Here is a 21,146-nt window from a genome sequence, read left to right on the forward strand (position 1 = left end):
AACTCATTAGTTGCAATGCTTGCAAGGCTTAAGTGATGTGCATTACTGAGAGGGCCCAGAGATACCTCTCCGACAATCGGAGTGACAAATCCTAATCTCGAAATACGCCAACCCAACATGTACCTTTGGAGACACCTGTAGTGCTCCTTTATAATCACCCAGTTACGTTGTGACGTTTGGTAGCACACAAAGTGTTCCTCCGGCAAACGGGAGTTGCATAATCTCATAGTCATAGGAACATGTATAAGTTATGAAGAAAGCAATAGCAACATACTAAACGATCGGGTGCTAAGCTAAAGGAATGGGTCATGTCAATCAGGTCATTCATCTAATGATGTGATCCTGTTAATCAAATGACAACTCTTTGTCCATGGTTAGGAAACATAACCATCTTTGATTAACAAGCTAGTCTAGTAGAGGCATACTAGTGACACTCTGTTTGTCTATGTATTCACACATGTATTATGTTTCCGGTTAATACAATTCTAGCATGAATAATAAACTTTTATCATGATATATAAGGAAATAAATAATAACTTTATTATTGCCTCTAGGGCATATTTCCTTTAGTCTCCCACTTGCACTAGAGTCAATAATCTAGATTACACAGTAATGATTCTAACACCCATGGAGCCTTGGTGTTGATCATGTTTTGCTCGTGGAAGAGGCTTAGTCAACGGGTCTGCTACATTCAGATCCGTATGTATCTTGCAAATCTCTATGTCTCCCACCTGGACTAGATCTCGGATGGAATTGAAGCTTCTCTTGATGTGCTTGGTTCTCTTGTGAAATCTGGATTCCTTTGCCAAGGCAATTGCACCAGTATTGTCACAAAAGATTTTCATTGGACCCGATGCACTAGGTATGACTCCTAGATCGGATATGAACTCCTTCATCCAGACTCCTTCATTCGCTGCTTCCGAAGCAGCTATGTATTCCGCTTCACACGTAGATCCCGCCACGACGCTCTGTTTAGAACTGCACCAACTGACAGCTCCACCGTTTAATGTAAACACGTATCCGGTTTGCGATTTAGAATCGTCCGGATCAGTGTCAAAGCTTGCATCAACATAACCGTTTACGATGAGCTCTTTGTCACCTCCATATACGAGAAACATATCCTTAGTCCTTTTTAGGTACTTCAGGATGTTCTTGACCGCTGTCCAGTGATCCACTCCTGGATTACTTTGGTACCTCCCTGCTAGACTTATAGCAAGGCACAGATCAGGTCTGGTACACAGCATTGCATACATGATAGAGCCTATGGCTGACGCATAGGGAACATCTTTCATTTTCTCTCTATCTTCTGCAGTGGTTGGGCATTGAGTCTGACTCAACTTCACACCTCGTAACACAGGCAAGAACCCTTTCTTTGCTTGATCCATTTTGAACTTCTTCAAAATCTTGTCAAGGTATGTGCTTTGTGAAAGTCCAATTAAGCGTCTTGATCTATCTCTATAGATCTTTATGCCTAATATGTAAGCAGCTTCACCGAGGTCTTTCATTGAAAAACTCTTATTCAAATATCCCTTTATGCTATCCAAAAATTCTATATCATTTCCAATCAGTAATATGTCATCCACATATAATATCAGAAATGCTACAGAGCTCCCACTCACTTTCTTGTAAATACAGGCTTCTCCGAAAGTCTGTGTAAAACCAAATGCTTTGATCACACTATCAAAGCGTTTATTCCAACTCCGAGAGGCTTGCACCAGTCCATAAATGGATCGCTGGAGCTTGCACACTTTGTTAGCTCCCTTTGGATCGACAAAACCTTCCAGTTGCATCATATACAACTCTTCTTCCAGAAATCCATTCAGGAATGCAGTTTTGACATCCATCTGCAAAATTTCATAATCATAAAATGCGGCAATTGCTAACATGATTCGGACAGACTTAAGCATCGCTACGGGTGAGAAGGTCTCATCGTAGTCAACCCCTTGAACTTGTCGAAAACCTTTTGCGACAAGTCGAGCTTTGTAGACAGTAATATTACCGTCAGCGTCAGTCTTCTTCTTGAAGATCCATTTATTCTCAATTGCTTGCCGATCATCAGGAAAGTCAACCAAAGTCCATACTTTGCTCTCATACATGGATCCCATCTCAGATTTCATGGCTTCAAGCCATTTTACGGAATCTGGGCTCACCATCGCTTCTTCATAGTTCGTAGGTTCATCATGATCTAGTAGCATGATTTCCAGAACAGGATTACCGTACCACTCTGGTGCGGATCTCACTCTGGTTGATCTACGAGGTTCAGTAGTATCTTGTTCTGAAGTTTCATGATTATTATCATTAGCTTCCTCACTAATTGGTGTAGGTGTCATAGAAACAGTTTTCTGTGATGCACTACTTTCCAATAAGGGAGCAGTTACAGTTACCTCGTCAAGTTCTACTTTCCTCCCACTCACTTCTTTCGAGAGAAACTCCTTCTCTAGAAAGGATCCATTCTTAGCAACGAATGTCTTGCCTTCGGATCTGTGATAGAAGGTGTACCCAACAGTCTCCTTTGGGTATCCTATGAAGACACATTTCTCCGATTTGGGTTCGAGCTTATCAGGTTGAAGCTTTTTCACATAAGCATCGCAGCCCCAAACTTTAAGAAACGACAACTTTGGTTTCTTGCCAAACCACAGTTCATAAGGTGTCGTCTCAACGGATTTTGATGGTGCCCTATTTAACGTGAATGCGGCCGTCTCTAAAGCATAACCCCAAAATGATAACGGTAAATTTGTAAGAGACATCATAGATCGCACCATATCAAGTAAAGTACGATTATGACATTCGGACACACCATTACGCTGAGGTGTTCCGGGTGGCGTGAGTTGAGAAACTATTCCGCATTGTTTCAGATGTAGACCAAACTCGTAACTCAAATATTCTCCTCCACGATCAGATTGCAGAAACTTTATTTTCTTGTTACGATGATTTTCAACCTCACTCTGAAATTCTTTGAACTTTTCAAATGTTTCAGACTTATGCTTCATTAAGTAGATATACCCATATCTGCTTAAATCATCTGTGAAGGTGAGAAAATAACGATATCCGCCACGAGCCTCAACATTCATCGGACCACATACATCTGTATGTATGATTTCCAACAAATCTGTTGCTCTCTCCATTGTACCGGAGAATGGTGTTTTAGTCATCTTGCCCATAAGGCACGGTTCGCAAGTACCAAGTGATTCATAATCAAGAGGTTCCAAAAGTCCATCGGTATGGAGTTTCTTCATGCGCTTTACACCGATATGACCTAAACGGCAGTGCCACAAATAAGTTGCACTATCATTATCAACTCTGCATCTTTTGGCTTCAACATTATGAATATGTGTGTTACTACTATCGAGATTCATCAAAAATAGACCACTCTTCAAAGGTGCATGACCATAAAAGACATTACTCATATAAACAGAACAACAATTATTCTCTGATTTAAATGAATAACCGTCTCACATTAAAGAAGATCCAGATATAATGTTCATGCTCAACGCTGGCACCAAATAACAATTATTTAGGTCTAATATTAATCCCGAAGGTAGATGTAGAGGTAGCGTGCCGACCGCGATCACATCGACTTTAGAACCATTTCCCACGCGCATCATCACCTCGTCCTTTGCCAGTGTTCGCTTAATCCGTAGTCCCTGTTTCGAGTTGCAAATATTAGCAACAGAACCAGTATCAAATACCAAGGTGCTACTGCGAGCTCTAGTAAGGTACACATCAATAACATGTATATCACATATACCTTTGTTCACCTTGCCATCCTTCTTATCCGCCAAATACTTGGGGCAATTCCGCTTCCAGTGACCAGTCTGCTTGCAGTAGAAGCACTCAGTTTCAGGCTTAGGTCCAGATTTGGGTTTCTTCTCCTGATCAGCAACTTGCTTGCTTTTCTTCTTGACGTTCCCCTTCTTCTTCCCTTTGCCCTTTTTCTTGAAACTAGTGGTCTTGTTGACCATCAACACTTGATGCTCCTTCTTGATTTCTACCTCCGCAGCTTTCAGCATTGCGAAGAGCTCGGGAATAGTCTTATTCATCCCTTGCATATTATAGTTCATCACAAAGCTCTTGTAGCTTGGTGGCAGTGATTGGAGAATTATGTCAATGACGCAATCATATGGAAGATTAACTCCCATCTGAATCAAGTGATTATTATACCCAGACATTTTGAGTATATGCTCACTGACAGAACTGTTCTCCTCCATCTTGCAGCTATAGAATTTATTGGAGACTTCATATCTCTCAATCCAGGCATTTGCTTGAAATATTAACTTCAACTCCTGGAACATCTCATATGCTCCATGACGTTCAAAACGTCGTTGAAGTCCCGATTCTAAGCCGTAAAGCATGGCACACTGAACTATCAAGTAGTCATCAGCTTTGCTCTGCCAGACGTTCACAACATCTGGTGTTGCTCCAGCAGCAGGCCTGGCACCTAGCGGTGCTTCCAGGATGTAATTCTTCTGTGCAGCAATGAGGATAATCCTCAAGTTACGAACCCAGTCCGTGTAATTGCTACCATCATCTTTCAACTTTGCGTTCTCAAGGAACGCATTAAAATTCAACGGAACAATAGCATGGGCCATTTATCTACAATCATACATAAACAAGCAAGATACTATCAGGTATTAAGTTCATGATAAATTTAGGTTCAATTAATCATATTACTTAAACTCCCACTTAGATAGACATCCCTCTAATCATCTAAGTGATCACGTGATCCAAATCAACTAAACCATAACCGATCATCACGTGAAATGGAGTAGTTTTCAATGGTGAACATCGCTATGTTGATCATATCTACTATATGATTCACGCTCGATCTTTCGATCTCAGTGTTCCGAGGCCACATCTGCATATGCCAGGCTCGTCAAGTTTAACCTGAGTATTCTGCGTGTGCAAAACTGGCTTGCACCCGCTGTAGATGGACGTAGAGCTTATCACACCCGATCATCACGTGGTGTCTGGGCACGACGAACTTTGGCAACGGTGCATACTCAGTGAGAACACTTTTATCTTGAAATTTAGTGAGAGATCATCTTATAATGCTACCGTTAATCAAATCAAGATAAGATGCATAAAATATAAACATCACATGCAATCAATATAAGTGATATGATATGTCCATCATCATCTTGTGCTTGTGATCTCCATCTCCGAAGCACCGTCGTGATCACCATCGTCACCAGCGCGACACCTTGATCTCCATCGTAGTATCGTTGTCGTCTCGCAAATCTTATGCTTCCACGACTATCGCTACCGCTTAGTGATAAAGTAAAGCATTACAGCGCGATTGCATTGCATACAATAAAGCGACAACCATATGGTTCCTGCCAGTTGCCGATAACTCAGTTACAAACATGATCATCTCATACAATAAAATTTAGCATCATGTCTTGACCATATCACATCACAACATGCCCTGCAAAAACAAGTTAGACGTCCTCTACTTTGTTGTTGCATGTTTTACGTGGCTACTACGGGCTTTAAGCAAGAACCAATCTTACCTACGCATCAAAACCACAACGATAGTTTGTCAAGTTGGTGCTGTTTTAACCTTCGCAAGGACCGGGCGTAGCCACACTCGGTTCAACTAATGTTGGAGAAACTGTCACCCGCAAGCCACCTATGTGCAAAGCACGTCGGGAGAACCGGTCTCGCGTAAGCGTACGCGTAATGTCGGTCCGGGCCACTTCGTCCAACAATACCGCCGAACCAAAGTATGACATGCTGGTAAGCAGTATGACTTATATCGCCCACAACTCACTTGTGTTCTACTCGTGCATATAACATCAACATATAAAACCTAGGCTCGGATACCACTGTTGGGGAACGTAGTAATTTCAAAAAAATTCCTACGCACACGCAAGATCATGGTGATGCATAGCAACGAGAGGGGAGAGTATGATCTACGTACCCTTGTAGATCGACAACGGAAGCGTTTGGTTGATGTAGTCGTACGTCTCCACGGCCCGACCGATCAAGCACCGAAACTACGGCACCTCCAAGTTCTAGCACACGTTCAGCTCGATGACGATCCCCGGACTCCTATCCAGCAAAGTGTCGGGGAAGAGTTTCGTCAGCATGACGGCGTGGTGACGATCTTGATGTACTACCATCGCAGGGCTTCACCTAAGCACCGCTACAATATTATCGAGGACTATGGTGGAAGGGGGCACCGCACACGGCTAAGAATATGATCATGTGGACCAACTTGTGTCTCTAGGGGGTGCCCCTGCCTCCGTATATAAAGGTTCAAGGGAGGGGGGCCGACCGGCCAGGAGAGGCGCGCCAGGAGGAGTCCTACTCCCTCTGGGAGTAGGACTCCCCCCTTTCCTAGTTGGAATAGGATTCGTGGAGGGGGGGAAAGAGGAGAGAGAGGAGGAAGGGGGGGCGGCCCCCTCTCCTTGTCCAATTCGGACCAAGGGGGGAGGGGCGCGCGGCCCATCTCTGGCCACCTCTCCTCTCTTCCACTAAGGCCCACTAAGGCCCATATACCTCCCGGGGGGTTCCGGTAACCTCCCGGTACTCCGGTAAAATCCTGATTTCACCCGGAACACTTCCGATATCCAAACATAGGCTTCCAATATATCAATCTTTATGTCTCGACCATTTCGAGACTCCTCGTCATGTCCGTGATCACATCCGGGACTCCGAACAACCTTCGGTACATCAAAATGCATAAACTCATAATATAACTGTCATCGTAACCTTAAGCGTGCGGACCCTACGGGTTCGAGAATAATGTAGACATGACCGAGACACGTCTCCGGTCAATAACCAATAGCGGAACCTGGATGCTCATATTGGCTCCTACATATTCTACAAAGATCTTTTATCGGTCAGACCGCATAACAACATACGTTGTTCCCTTTGTCATCGGTATGTTACTTGCCCGACATTCGATCGTCGGTATCCCATACCTAGTTCAATCTTGTTACTGGCAAGTCTCTTTACTCGTTATGTAATACATCATCCCGCAACTAACTCATTAGTTGCAATGCTTGCAAGGCTTAAGTGATGTGCATTACCGAGAGGGCCCAGAGATACCTCTCCGACAATCGGAGTGACAAATCCTAATCTCGAAATACGCCAACCCAACATGTACCTTTGGAGACACCTGTAGTGCTCCTTTATAATCACCGAGTTACGTTGTGACGTTTGGTAGCACACAAAGTGTTCCTCCGACAAACGGGAGTTGCATAATCTCATAGTCATAGGAACATGTATAATTTATGAAGAAAGCAATAGCAACATACTAAACGATCGGGTGCTAAGCTAAAGGAATGGGTCATGTCAATCAGATCATTCATCTAATGATGTGATCCTGTTAATCAAATGACAACTCTTTGTCCATGGTTAGGAAACATAACCATCTTTGATTAACAAGCTAGTCTAGTAGAGGCATACTAGTGACACTCTGTTTGTCTATGTATTCACACATGTATTATGTTTCCGGTTAATACAATTCTAGCATGAATAATAAACTTTTATCATGATATATAAGGAAATAAATAATAACTTTATTATTGCCTCTAGGGCATATTTCCTTCAATTACATCCTCCTATCATGTGGTTGTCTAACATCAAAGTTCAGTTCGTCTGCATCACGCATCAATTTGTTCTGAAGAACTAAATTGTTATTCGTTTTTCTTGTCGGCTTGACTTAACATGGCACAGAGAAAGAGGAAGGAACACAGAATGGCAGGGAATGAGAAGCGGATGAATCCTGCAGATTCTGCTGGTACTGATGGTGCAATAGAAGGTCAAAGTCCAGCAGAAAATTCTACAAACACGGCATCCCATACTACACGAGTTGCAAAAAAAGACAAACAGAAACAAATAGCTGCCACCAAACAAGCAGAGACAGCCCTAGTTCTTGCAACACCTACCACAGTACTACCAGCTACACAATCCTTGGTTCAACTCCACAATATTGACGGAGGCTCCCAAGTGACACGTAACCAATCTAGGAGACACCACTCTCCAAGAGGTAACAAATGGTGTGTTGACGATGAACTCCTTGCTCTTGTGCTTAAAATGATAGTCTCCCCAACACTCAACTCTCTCTCACGGGATTTGGATTTGGTGGAAAAGATGATTTGAGTGGAAAGCAACTTGGGGAAGGCTAGAGATCAAGATTTATGTGGTTGGAGTGGAATATCTTGACCTCAACACAAGTGTAGGTGGTTCTCTCTCAGAAAATATATGTTGGAAGTGTAGGCATGTTCTGATGGCTCTCTCTTTGAATGAAGAGTGGGTGGAGGGTTATAAATAGCCTCCACACAAAATATAGCCGTTACACACAAATCACCAAACTCGGTGGGACCGAATCATACAACTCGGTTAGACTGATTTAGTTTATAATGTGACCGTTAGGGTTTTCGGTGGGACCGACTTGTCAACTCGGTGGGACCGATATCATTAGGGTTAGGGCATAACGTAATCTCGGTGAGACCGATTTTGGTAATGGACTAATAGAGAGTTGGTCAGGCACACTCGGTGGGACCGATTCGCTCATCTCGGTTTGACCGAAGTGTTACGAAAGGGAATTAGAGAGTTTTCATTGTAATCTCGGTGGGACCGATCGCTCATCTCGGTTAGACCAAAATGTTACGAAGGGAAACAGAGAGATTACAACCCATCTCGGTGAGACCAAAAAGACTAGGGTTTCTGGTAGTGGCTATGTCAAGTGAACTCGGCCGGATAGAAAGATTCGGGGGGGCCGAGTTTGAATTTTGGTTTGGGACATATGTGGATGTGAGAAAGTAGTTGAGGGTTTTGGAGCATATCACTAAGCACTTTGAGCAAGCAAGCCATTAGGCAACACCTCATCCCCTCTTAATAGTATTGGCTTTTCCTATGAACTCAATGTGATATTGGATCACTTAAATGATAAGATGTAGAGTCCCGAGCTTTGAGCTTGAGCCAATTCTTTGTCCTTAGAATTTTGAGGGATCCACTTTTCTCATCCATGCCATGCCAATCACTGAGCTATCCTGAAATGTTTATCTTTAAGTAGCATTAGCTCAATGAACTATATGTCGTTATGAATTACCAAAACCACCCAGGGATAGTTGCACTTTCAATCTCCCCCTTTTTGGTAATTGATGACAACATATAGATCAAAGCTTCGACAAAAGATAAATAAGATTGTAAAAACATTGTTGCTTTGAGAAGTATGTGATAAGCAAGAGCCCCCTAAATTTGTGCATTGTTTAAAATTTGCTTTTGAATGCAAATGTGCAATCGATTAGGATCATGGGTTACTCTTCCATGTCACATACATCTTGGTGGAGCGCTCAAAATGATAGAGATTAAAAGCATGCACTCATCACCAAGCAAGTGAATGATCATATAGGAATATAAAGGATAGCATCATTCAACCAAGCATTAAGGGTAGCATATGATCAACCACATGATCAACAAGTATCTCACAAGGACATAATAAAGTATCTCACACAAGCACTCAATAAAGAAGTTCAACCAAAATAGCAAGAGAGATAAAAGAACAATACTCTCTCTCGAAGCCTATGATCTATACATTTTTCTCCCCTTTGGCAACAAGTTACCAAAAAGTTCAAAAATGCATAGTGCTAAACAACTCTCAGGCTTGATCTTTGGGAGGTGGTGTTGATAGGACTCCAAGGATGAAAGCTTCTGATGAAGTAGTTGGAGCTGATGGAGTGGGTGCTGGAGGTGGCACTGGAGCTGTGGCTGCGAGTGCTGATGTTGTAGCTCTAGTATCTGTCACGGGCACTGCAGCAGACCTTGGACCTTGTGGCACTCGCTTGAAAGCATCAGTGGTAGACTTCCTCTTCTTCTCTTATGCTTCCTCCTATAGCTGCTCAACTTTAGTTTGGATCTCAGTTACCTTGACATCTAGATCATAGAATTTCTGCTCAATGATCCTCTCCAAACTCTCCTGGTTCTGAGTCAGGGTGGCCAAGCCCTTCTCAATCCTCAGTGTAGCTTGAATCAGATATCCAAGCTGATCTTGCTTGGTCTTCAAGAAGGCCTAAGATGCCTCTTCAGCAGTTGGCATCCGTGCAGCTTCCTCTGCCCTTGCCTTCTCTCTCTTCTCATGTGCTTGCACAGATGATGGATCTTCCTCAATCATTACAACAGTATTATCTTCAAAATCAGGGTAGATGGGCAGGTGCTCCTTATCCAAAAGATATGTGCATGTGCCCATCTTTGAGTTGATGAGCTCCTGAATTTGTGGGGCATACCCACAACTTCTCTTCTGGTCAGCAGCAGTCCTCTTGATTGTCTCAACAATCAAACTCATGACCTTGAACTTCTGTGGGACATCAATTATGTGCAGAAAGTTTATAGCATGTCCTATGATCATCTCGTGATCACCTGACTTGGGTAGTAGTGTGTGCCTTAGAATCCAGTTTATGGTAGGCAGACCAGACAACAAGTAGTGGACAGATCCAAACTTATGTGTATACAAAGCAGCATCTGGGATCTCTTTGTACATGTTGGCCATAGTGTTGTGGTCTTTCTTCTTCTCAGCATAAACATCCAAGTCATCCTCACTTTCTTTTGGGGAATTGATCAGCTGAGCCCATTCGTCAACATAAGATTGGTACCTGGTACCCTCAGACATCCAAACGATCTTCCCATCTGGATAGAAATGGGCAGTGGAGTAGAACTGCATGATCAGCTCACCATTCCACTTGGTGAGCTTTTGTGCAACGAATTCATCAACTCCACATGCCTTGAAGCCGTCATACACTCCAGGATAGTGATCTTCATTCTTCTTGATGTATTCCCAATCCACCCATTTCATATCACATACAATGGGCTTCTTGTTAAGCAACATTGTTTCATAGAAGTCCTGATGTTCCTTAGTGTGAAACCTGTAGTCCACAACAGTTCTTCTCCTGATAGCATATGGATCAGACTGTCTCCATAGTCTCAATCCTGCATCCTTCCTGATTTTCATGTTTTCTGCAACTGGATGAGCATCATTATGGTTAGGGATCTTGGGTCTCATCTTCCTCAACACAACTGAGTCATCTTCTTCTTCAGCAGCTTCAGGCACTAGGGCCTTGTTCTTTTCCTCAGCAGAAATGTTTCTAGTGCTTCTCTTGGGCTTCTAAGCTGGAGCAGCTGCCTTGGGAGCAGCTTTGGGCTTAGATGGAGCAGCCCCTGATCTGATTGCATCTCCCATAAGCTTTTGAGCTTTGGGTGCTGGTGCAGCATCCTCTTCCTCTTCATCATCATCCCTCATAATTGATGATCTCCCAAGCACTCTAGCAGTGGTCTTCTTGACCCTTTCCTTCCTTTTCTTGCCTTCTCCAACTGCCTCTTTAGATGGCTTGGAGGTTTCAGCAGTGGATGCTCTGGCCTTAGACATGGGGACTCTCTTTGCTGGTGCCTTCTTATGCATCCCTGGCTTGACTGTAGCAGCTGAGCCATACTCCTTTTCAGCACCTTTTTCTTCGAAGTGGCCTCATCCTCAATGACCACCTAATCTTCATCCTCTGAATCAGAAGTTCTCTTCTTCCTTGTCCTGGTAGCGGCCTTTGGCAAGTTACTTGGTGTGCTCATGCTGCCATCATCACAAGAACTGGAGGGATTAGTGCCCTCACTCAGTTAAACCTGCTTCTTAGACTTGTTCTGGCTATCACTTTGATCAGACATCTTGTAGGCAAACTATCAGCAGACCCTGTGAATAGATTATAGATGAGGTAGAGTAGATGAGCATCACAAAGTACAGGAGTTTTGCAAAACAATTGACTCAAAAACTTAGTTTTAGTTCTTCACAGAAATCATTTCGAATCTACCGATTTGTAAACTCGGTGATACCGAAGCATTTTTTGGAGCCTAAACTAGTGAACTTGGTCAGACCAAGTCACAGTTCGGTGGCACCGAGACTGCTAGGGTTTCACAGAGAATTGAACTCGGTCACATCGATTTGCAATTTTCTGTCAGACCGAAAACACATGTGCAATGGCCTAAGCCAAATCGGTGAGACCGATTTCTACAACTCGGCCGGTCCGAGATGAATTCGGCGGAGACCTAACCCTAAATTTTCAAATCAAAACTAATCTACGGGGCGTTTTGCTGGACAGGATGATTTCATTCGTGGCAAGAATCATGGCAAAGCAATGTGCTAAGAATCAAAGTTATGGATTAGCACAAAGATCAAGTTCGTACCCTAGTTCGGCGGCGAACTTGCTATGGCGGCAACGGCGGGGCAGATTGCCGTTGATGGTGGCGGAGACCAGTGGCGGGAGGTCGCTGGCAACGAGAAGACTATCCGGAGACCCGAAGTGGCAGAGTAGGTTATGCGTGGGCGAAGGGGTTCAGAAAAAATTTCCAAAATTTGTCCCGTTGGTATATATAACCCGACCCTATCAGTGTGACCGAGTGGAACGACTCGGTGACACCGAGATGCAAAACTGCAGGTAGTTACTGCAACTCGGTGTAACCGAAAGGTTCTAATCGGTTGCACCGAGATTGAAAACCTAGATCAACTAAGTGATCTCGGTAGGACCGAAAAGGATTAATCGGTCAGAACAAAATGCACAAAGAGGTTTTGGAAGTTTAAGTCTATGACGAATCGGGAACTCCGAGTGCTCCTCACACAGGGTGGTTCGAATCTGACTTGATCAAACTTTGTGATGTAGCATGAATAGAGTTTGAGATGAGAAAAGCATAGACAGCTAGAGGGAGTTCTTAGGCATTCTTGTCCATCCATTTGGCAAAAGAGAAAAAGGCCAAACAATCAAAGCAACAAATGTATGTCCTCGAATGAGTAAAATATGCAACCAACATGCTCACACAATAAGATGGCAAAAGGAATATGTGACAAAGCATGCACAATCACTCTAGCATCTAACAAGAAATTTGGTGATGACTAGGTCATCTATATATGAGTATATTGACTTAGGAGTCAAATGAGAACATTTGATCGTAGGTCATACTCATCGTTTAAGCGCAAGTGGGGTTGCCACTTTTACATAAAGCATTGTTGTGTTCACACCATTAGAGTTGCTTTAGTTCATTGATTAGAGTAAAGCTCCCCCTAGATGTGATATCCCCCCTAAGAGGGATCAACTAACCTTGGGTTTTGTCGATGATGACTTCATGTAGATGTTGAAGATGTGGATGCTCAATGTTGATGTAGATCATTCGGAGCAATGCTTTGGAGTGAGTTGCACTTTCAATACCTACATGGGTTAGTCCCACAAGGAACAAATAAGGATATCCATAGACATAGAGTGATGTGTACACAAGATGATGTCCATGGAAGCATTAGGTTACCTTGTCCCTTGTCTTACCAACAAGAGGGTCTGTGACTCCTTGAACTAGTGCAAGATATGAAAGTTGTTTGCACTTGTTCTCGTCAAAATGATATGAGTGAAGTATGTTGGCGGAGTCACCCTTAAGAACTCTCTAGTTCTTCTTCTTCGGGATCCACACCATCTTGATGGGAATCCTTGGAGTTGAAGTCATACTTGATGAAGTAGAACTTGATGTAGTCTTGGGAACCCACTTGACCAAGGCCTTAGGTGCTTCTTCAAATGCATCAATCTCCTCTTGAAGCTTGTCCTTGCATTTTTGCTTGTGGTCTTGTGGTGGAAGATCATCTTGAGATTGTGTTCCTTTGAAAGAAGTAGGATCATACTTCTCTTGTTGAGGAACAAACTTCGTCTTGGGGTATTGATATTCTTCCCATTCAACTCCATTGGCATTGAACTTTCTTTCAAAACCAACACCTTGATTCTTCCGGTGTATTCCTTGCTTGCGTACAATTTCCTCAAATTGCTTACTTCCGGCAAGGCTCTTGTAAACACCTTTCTCTATAATTCCCTTCAATAAGCTATTTTCTTGCTCAAGTGTAACTTGGCTAAGAGAATCATTAGTGGAATCAAGAGAGCTACTAGAAGCAACAACATTGGATTTAGCATGATTGTTGTTACTACTAGATGAAGAATCTTTCTTATTCTTGTTACTAGATTTAGCTTGTGGCATGTAAGTAGACAAGAGTAAATGCTTGGCAATGTAAGAAGAACTTTTCTTGCGAAGACCATCATTGATTGACTTTAAAAGCTCATGTTCTTGCTAAAGGTTGAGCATTAAGCGTAGCTTGTCATGAGTCTTTAAAAGTTCTCGATGATCTTCCAAGGTAGTTTCATGAGCTAACTTAAGAGTGTTTAGTTCTTTAGTTAGACGCTCAATCTCCTTCTTATCATCGTCATTCATTTTATCTTGATTATCATGATTAATAGCAAGCTCATCATAGTTTTCATAACTAGAGTTGTCAACAAGTAAATCATCATCTCCTAGCAAATCATCTTCATCACTATTGAAATCAACATACTCAGGGTGTGTTACCTTTGGACCTTTAGCCATGAAGCATCTCCCAATTCCTTCATTTGGTGAGTCAAATATGTCGAAGGAGTTGATTTTCACAAGTGCTAGTCCGGCAACACCTTCATCTTGAGTATATTCGGAGTCGGAGTGATAACTTCTTTCGGAGTGATCGTCGGATTCGGAACCGGATACCCATTCACCAACATGAGCTTGATGTATTCTTTTTGTGTAGCTCCTTGATGACTTGTCCTTCCTTTCTGAGTCCTTGCTTCTCTGAGAGGGTCTTCATTCATAACGATCATCTCTACTCCTTCTTTCTCTTGATGGTGATTCTTCTCTTCTACTTCTTATTTTGTAGGGAGAATCTTCTCTTCTTTTGTAGGGAGTCGTACACTCATTGGAATAGTGTCTGGGTCTTCCACAATTGTAGCAATTGCGGTCACGACTAGAAGATCTTTTGTCATTGTAGGACCTTGACTTGGAACTTCTTTCCTTGCTTCTACTCTTGTAGAACTTGTTGAAGTTCTTCACCATTAGACTCAATTCTTCATTGAAGATTTTCTTCTCACTTGATGATGTGGGAGCATCACATGAGGCTTTGTAAGCACCACTTGACTTGTTGTGAAGCTCTTCCTTATCCTTGAGTGACATCTCATGAGCAACAATTCTTCCAATAACTTCCGGTGGCTTGAGATCTTTGTAATTGGGCATCATTTGGATCAATGTGCACACGGTATCATACTTTCCATCCAAGGCTCTTAGGATCTTCTTGATGATGAATCTATCGGTCATCTCCCCACTTCCTAAGATGGCAATCTCATTTGTGATGAGAGCAAGCTGTCGGTGTACTAGAGTAGGGGTACCCTAGTATCCCGAACTTGTGCACGGGCAGTCGCAGCATCCCGCGGCAAGGCTTGCCGGGTGACCGCCAAGGTCCTCCGTGGTTCCTTTGGAGCCATTCAAGAACAAAGTATCCAAGCCAAGGAGACGAGACACCGGCAAGAGGAGCTTGCCGGGAAGGCCAACCAAGGCATCTCAAGGAACTTGCCGCGACGCGCCACGCGTCCCGGCAAGGCCCGGTGAGTGACAAGCTCCCGGACGCGACAAGACAACGACCGCGGCAAGGCGCTTGCCGCGGCAAGCCACCACTCTGTGCCCGCGCTCCAGCACATCCACCAACGTGTCGCTCTGGGACCCTTCCAGGCGTACGTGGCGGGAGGCTGTGCAGCCAGCGGTGCGCGGTGGCAAGCGGCGCTGACAAGATTCCCATCGTGGCGAGCGGTGGCGTCCCTGACGGTCCCTTTTGCACTATTTAGGCGACGCAGACGGGCATTTAATGCCCTTGTCCCCTGCCGTCAGGGTTAGGTATGATACATTGTAGCAGGTAGCTGTACCAACCGCAGCACCTTTCCATTTTTACCCTTGTCTACATTGCCACCTGTCGGTGACCCCTTGAGCATATAAAAGGAGGCCCGTGCGCGACGTAGAGAGGAGAGGAAGAGAACACTCAGGCTCAGTCTCGTTAGCTGCTGGGGTGTACTGTAGCACTCCGCGCTCCCGAGCAAGAACTCAATACAAACCACAAAGCAGGAGTAGGGTTTTATGCATCCGTGCGGCCCGAACCTGGGTAAACTTCTCGTGTGCTTCGCCTCGATCCGCTCTTCGTGCGACCCTCGCCCCCGCCGAACCGAAAGGGACTCGGTCCGCCGGTCCCATAGGTGCTCGTGGATTAGTCCGTCCCGACATCTTTGGCGCGCCAGGTAGGGGCGTCGAGGTTATGTGAACCAGATCCGGCGTTCACACGAGCTAGATCTTCATCATCTTCATCGACATGCCGCCGAAGAAGAAGGCTTTGGAGGCGGCTGCTCCGTCCGCACCGAACCCACCACCGCCGAAGCAAACGGCTGATGGGGCAGACACCGGCGAAAGAACGGGCATCGACGAGGGAGCTCACGGTGCTGCCGGGTCCAAGGACAAGGCTGCGCTGCCCATCGGCGGCGTAGCCGGCTCCCACAACGACCGGGCGCACTCCAAGACCTCGGCGTCCGTACATGCACCGTGCCCATCTCAGGAGGCGCGGGACCGGCAGCGTCATGGTACTCACGGTACCATGCGTTTGCTGGACCAAGATCGAGCTGGTGGATCTCGGAGTGCTCAAGACCAGCATGCACGCCAACATGCTGGCACGAGCGAGGCACGGTCGCCTGGACGGGATACTGCTCCTTCTAACATAGTTAGAAGTCCGAGCATATCCCGCTCCTCGCACCGTTCGCCACCGCCACCCGCCACTACGGCAGAAGCTTTGGCGTGAGCTCAACTGCTCCTGGACTACCCTCCAACGGCAGACAAGATCGACGACTGGAGGGCCACCATTCAGAGTCTCATCGGCTTCGCCAATGGCGACACTCAACGGCAGCCGAACACGTCGCAGTCGCGGCAGGTCAGCCAGGCACGAGCCGGTGGTGACAAGACCGGTGGGGATGCAACCACTGTGCACTCTCCGCCCCGAAGGCCAAGATCGCCGACTCGCCGGATCCACCTCGACAGCGACTCCACTGCGTCATCAGATCCACGAGCTCGTCGCGATCAGCGCCAAGTTCTTCACGAACGACAGCAAGAAGACGCTCGTACTCGCATCGAGCGCCGAAGAGAAGCATGACGTCAATCGGACCAGCGCGCTGGGCCCTCTGTCGACATGCATGCGCCAGGGGAACCAGGCGACTTGCCGTACGCGGTAGGTTGCCCTGCGTTTACTCGTGAGCTGCGGCAAGTCCAGTGGCCCAGCATGAAGAATTTCAAGCCAGACGTACCAGAGAAGTACGACGGCAAGTCGCATCCGTCGGAGTTCCTCAGCATCTACACCATCGCGGTGCAGGCTGCCGGGGGGCGGGACGACAAGATCCTTGCCAACTACTTCCCGCTGGTGCTCAAGCCCAATGTCAGGTCCTGGCTCATGCACTTGCCGGACAACTCCATATCCTCCTGGGCAGACCTATGCCATCAGTTTGTCGGCGCCTTTACAGGCGGCCACAAACCTCATGGCCAAGAGAGTGACCATCATCTGCTCGCCTAGAAGGAAGGAGAGCCCCTGCGCAAGTACATTCAGAGATTCAGCCGTGTACAGCACAACATCCCAGATGTCCACCCTGCCGCGGTCATCAGCGCGTTCCATCAGAACGTGCGTAACCGCAGGATGCGGGAGGAGATGGCGATGTGCAAGATCAGAGACGTCAGTGAGCTGTATGCCCTGGCCGACAAGTGTGCACGTGCTGAGGAAGGGAGGAAACTCCCCGGAGAGAATACAGGAGCAGGAGGATCTGATAGCGAGGATGCTGCCCCGGCAAAGAAAAACCGGCGGCGGAACAACAGGAAGAAGAAATGCAAAGATGTGCTAGTCATTGAGCAGTCCGGCAACGAAGGTGGCACCAAGAAAGCCAAAGCTGGTAGCTCCGGCAAGGAGATTGCCGCATGCACCAACTGCCAGGCTGTGGCGGTCGCCGACAAGCAGGACGGCACCGACAAGCAGTACTGCAAGATCCACCGCACCAAGGGCCATGACCTCCAGAGCTGCAAGAAGGTCGAGCAGCTTGTCCAGCAGCAAAAGGCTGAATACGAGCGATGCGACAAGGAGAGGGCCCAAGGAGGCGCTGGAGAATCCGGCAAGAAGCGCGCCGGCCGGGGAGGACGCCGCGGCAAGGCCAAGCAGCGGCAAGGAGACAGACCTCCCCGCGGCCGCGACAAGGATGAAGATGACGACGACGACGAAGACATGGATGATGTCGAGACCAGTGAGCAGGAGTTCCAGAAAGCCACAGAGGTCTTGTGCGTTGACGGCGGTGCTTCTCTGCATACTTCGCACCGCCAACTCAAGCAGTGGGTGCGGGAAGTCAACGCGGCGGAACCACCTGTCGAGTCACGCAAGCTTCTGAAATGGTCCAGCACGCCTATCATCTTTGATATTGAGGACCACCCTGATCGCACAACTGCGGTTGGGTGCTTGCCGATGTTGGTTTCACCAACTATCCGCAACCTCAAGGTCACTAAGATGCTAGTTGACGGCGGGGCCAGCTTGAACCTGATCTCCTCCGCTGTACTCCAGAAACTACAGATCCCTGACAGCGAGCTTGAAGAGACCGGCACATTCCAAGGAATCAACCCGGGAAGGAGCAAGCCGAAGGGGAAGGTCACGTTGCCAGTGACATTTGGCAGCGAGGTGAACTTCAGGACTGAGAGGGTCACTTTTGACGTTGCCGATTTTCCATTGCCTTACGATGGGATACTCGGCCGTCCAGCACTCGCCAAGTTCATGGCAGCCTCTCACTACGCATACAACATGCTGAAGATGCCAGGCCCGATAAGCGTCATCTCTGTCCCTAGCGACAAGAAGGATGCTCTTATCTACGCCGACAAGATCTACCGGGAAGCGGCAGCCGCAACAGATCGCAAGTCACCTGCCGTTGAAGCTCCCGGGGGGAAGAAGAAGACCAAGTCCGGCAAGAGTTCTGATGCCCACTCCGGCAAGCGCACCTCTTCGGAGTGCTGTGCTGTCGTCGAGGACGCACCATCGAGCTCCACCGGCAAGTGTAAGAAGGCAATGGCAGCTCCGCCAGAGACCAAGAAGGTGTCCGCCAAGGAGGACGGCACTGGTGGTACCTTCACCATCAGTGCCACTCTTGACCCTAAATAGGAAAGCGTGCTCATTGCTTTCCTGCGGGCGAATGTCGACGTGTTTGCGTGGCAACCGTCTGACATCCCCGGTGTTCCCAGGAAAGTAATTGAGCACCATCTTGCCGTTTGTCCTCATGCGCGGCCCGTCAAGCAGAAGGTCCCCAAGATCAACGCCAAGAGCGCTGAGGAGCAGTCTGCTCCGGCAAGCCCTAGGGTTTGTTCCGTTGAAGCAGAAGCTCCCGACAAGTTTTGCTCCGGCAAGCTTGTCGGGGAACGTCAAGCTCCGGCAGAGCCGCAGGTTCTCACCGTAGAAGCGGATGTTCCCGCAGCAGCAGATTTTCCTTTAGTCCTTGTTGTCGAGCCACAAGCTCCAGCATGGGCACAGCAGATTGTCCGTTTCCTCCAGACAGGAGAACTTCCCGAAGAGCAAGAAGAAGCGAAAAGAGTAGCCCGGCAGTCAAGTATGTACCAGTTTGTCGACAACACACTGTACAGAAGAAGACTCAACGGTGTGAAATTGAAGTGTATTCACAGGGAAGACGGACAAAAGCTGTTGGCAGAGATACATGGAGGCATATGTGGTCACCACATTGGCGCAAGAGCACTTGCCGGCAAAGCATTCCGGCAAGGTTTCTTTTGGCCGACAGCCCTCCGGGATGCAACTGCACAAGTAACAAAGTGTGAAGCGTGCCAGTTCCATTCCAAGCAGATACACCAACCAGCTCAAGCTCTCCAGACGATCCCTTTATCCTGGCCATTTTTGGTCTGGGGGCTCGACATCCTCGGCCCCTTTCCCTGAGCAGTCGGGGGCTTTGAGTACTTGTACGTTGCAATCGACAAGTTCACAAAGTGGCCGGAAGTGGAAGCAGTGAGGAAGGTGACAGCACAGTCAGCAGTCAAGTTCTTCAGGTCGATTGTTTGCCGCTTCGGGATCCCTAACAGGATAATCACCGACAACGGTACGCAATTCACGAGCCGCACCTTCATGCAGTACGTCCAAGATCTTGGCGCCAAGGTCTGCTTCGCTTCTGTTGCTCACCCGAGAAGCAACGGTCAAGTGGAGAGGGCAAATGCTGAAGTGCTGCGTGGGCTCAAGACCAGGACTTTCGACAGGCTGCACAAGTGCGGAAGAAACTAGATCGAGGAGCTGCCGGTGGTTCTTTGGTCGATCAGGACGACGCCAAATCGAGCCACTGGCCAGACACCTTTCGCTCTAGTCTATGGAGCAGAGGCAGTTCTCCCCACGGAACTCGTATACGGGTCACCTCGAGTGCTCGCTTATGATGAGCTTGAGCAAGAGCAGCAGCGACAAGATGACGCGCTGCTCCTTGAGGAAGACCGTCTTCAGGCTGCTGTACGAGATGCTCGCTACCAGCAAGCTTTGCGCCGCTACCATAGCCGCAAAGTTAACGCCAGAAGTCTCGAGGAAGGCGACCTTGTTCTTCGGCGTGTTCAGTCCGCCAAGAATTCCAACAAGTTGACGCCGAAGTGGGAAGGCCCTTACCGGGTGAAACGAGTCACTAGGCCTGGCGCTGTCCGCCTTGAGACTGAAGATAGCATTCCGGTGAGAAACTCCTGGAACATTGAGCATCTTCGTAAGTTTTACCCGTAAGGCGCGGTTGCCGGAACCTGTTCCGAACCTGTTCCGGCAACCACCTTTTGTACAAGTCTTGCCGCTGTTGCATGTAATCCTTTGTACAAAGCCGGGCGTAGACCCCGTGCATAAGTAAAGCTCATGTGCTCTGCACATCTTGTCAATTTCATGCTTTCTATTTTTTGCATATGTGATCTGACACTTTGTGCAGCACCTACTCCCCGGTAAGCAATAACGAGCCTTAAGCCTCCATATCTTTATTTTCTCCTCTTTCTTTTTTCTCAAGGAAAGGAAGGTTCCCTCGCCCACAAGTTTGCCGGGGGAGAAAGGAGAAGATAATGGTATGGACCAGGCGTCGTTCAAGAAAGTTTCGCCTTACCGGGAAGCAAAACAACAGAAAAGCTAAGTTGCCAAAGTTTGAGCAATCAGATTTTTTAAATTTTTAAGTTATCTCCCTTGAACGACCACACTTTGTATGGAAAACCTGTGCGCGGAGGAACCAACTCGTAGCTAGTTGCGCCCTTACTTTGTTTCAAGTCCGCTCAAC

This window comes from Triticum urartu, chromosome 3A (genome assembly GCF_056163025.1).
Source record: "Triticum urartu cultivar PI428250 chromosome 3A, HENAU_Tu73, whole genome shotgun sequence".
NCBI lineage: Eukaryota > Viridiplantae > Streptophyta > Magnoliopsida > Poales > Poaceae > Triticum > Triticum urartu.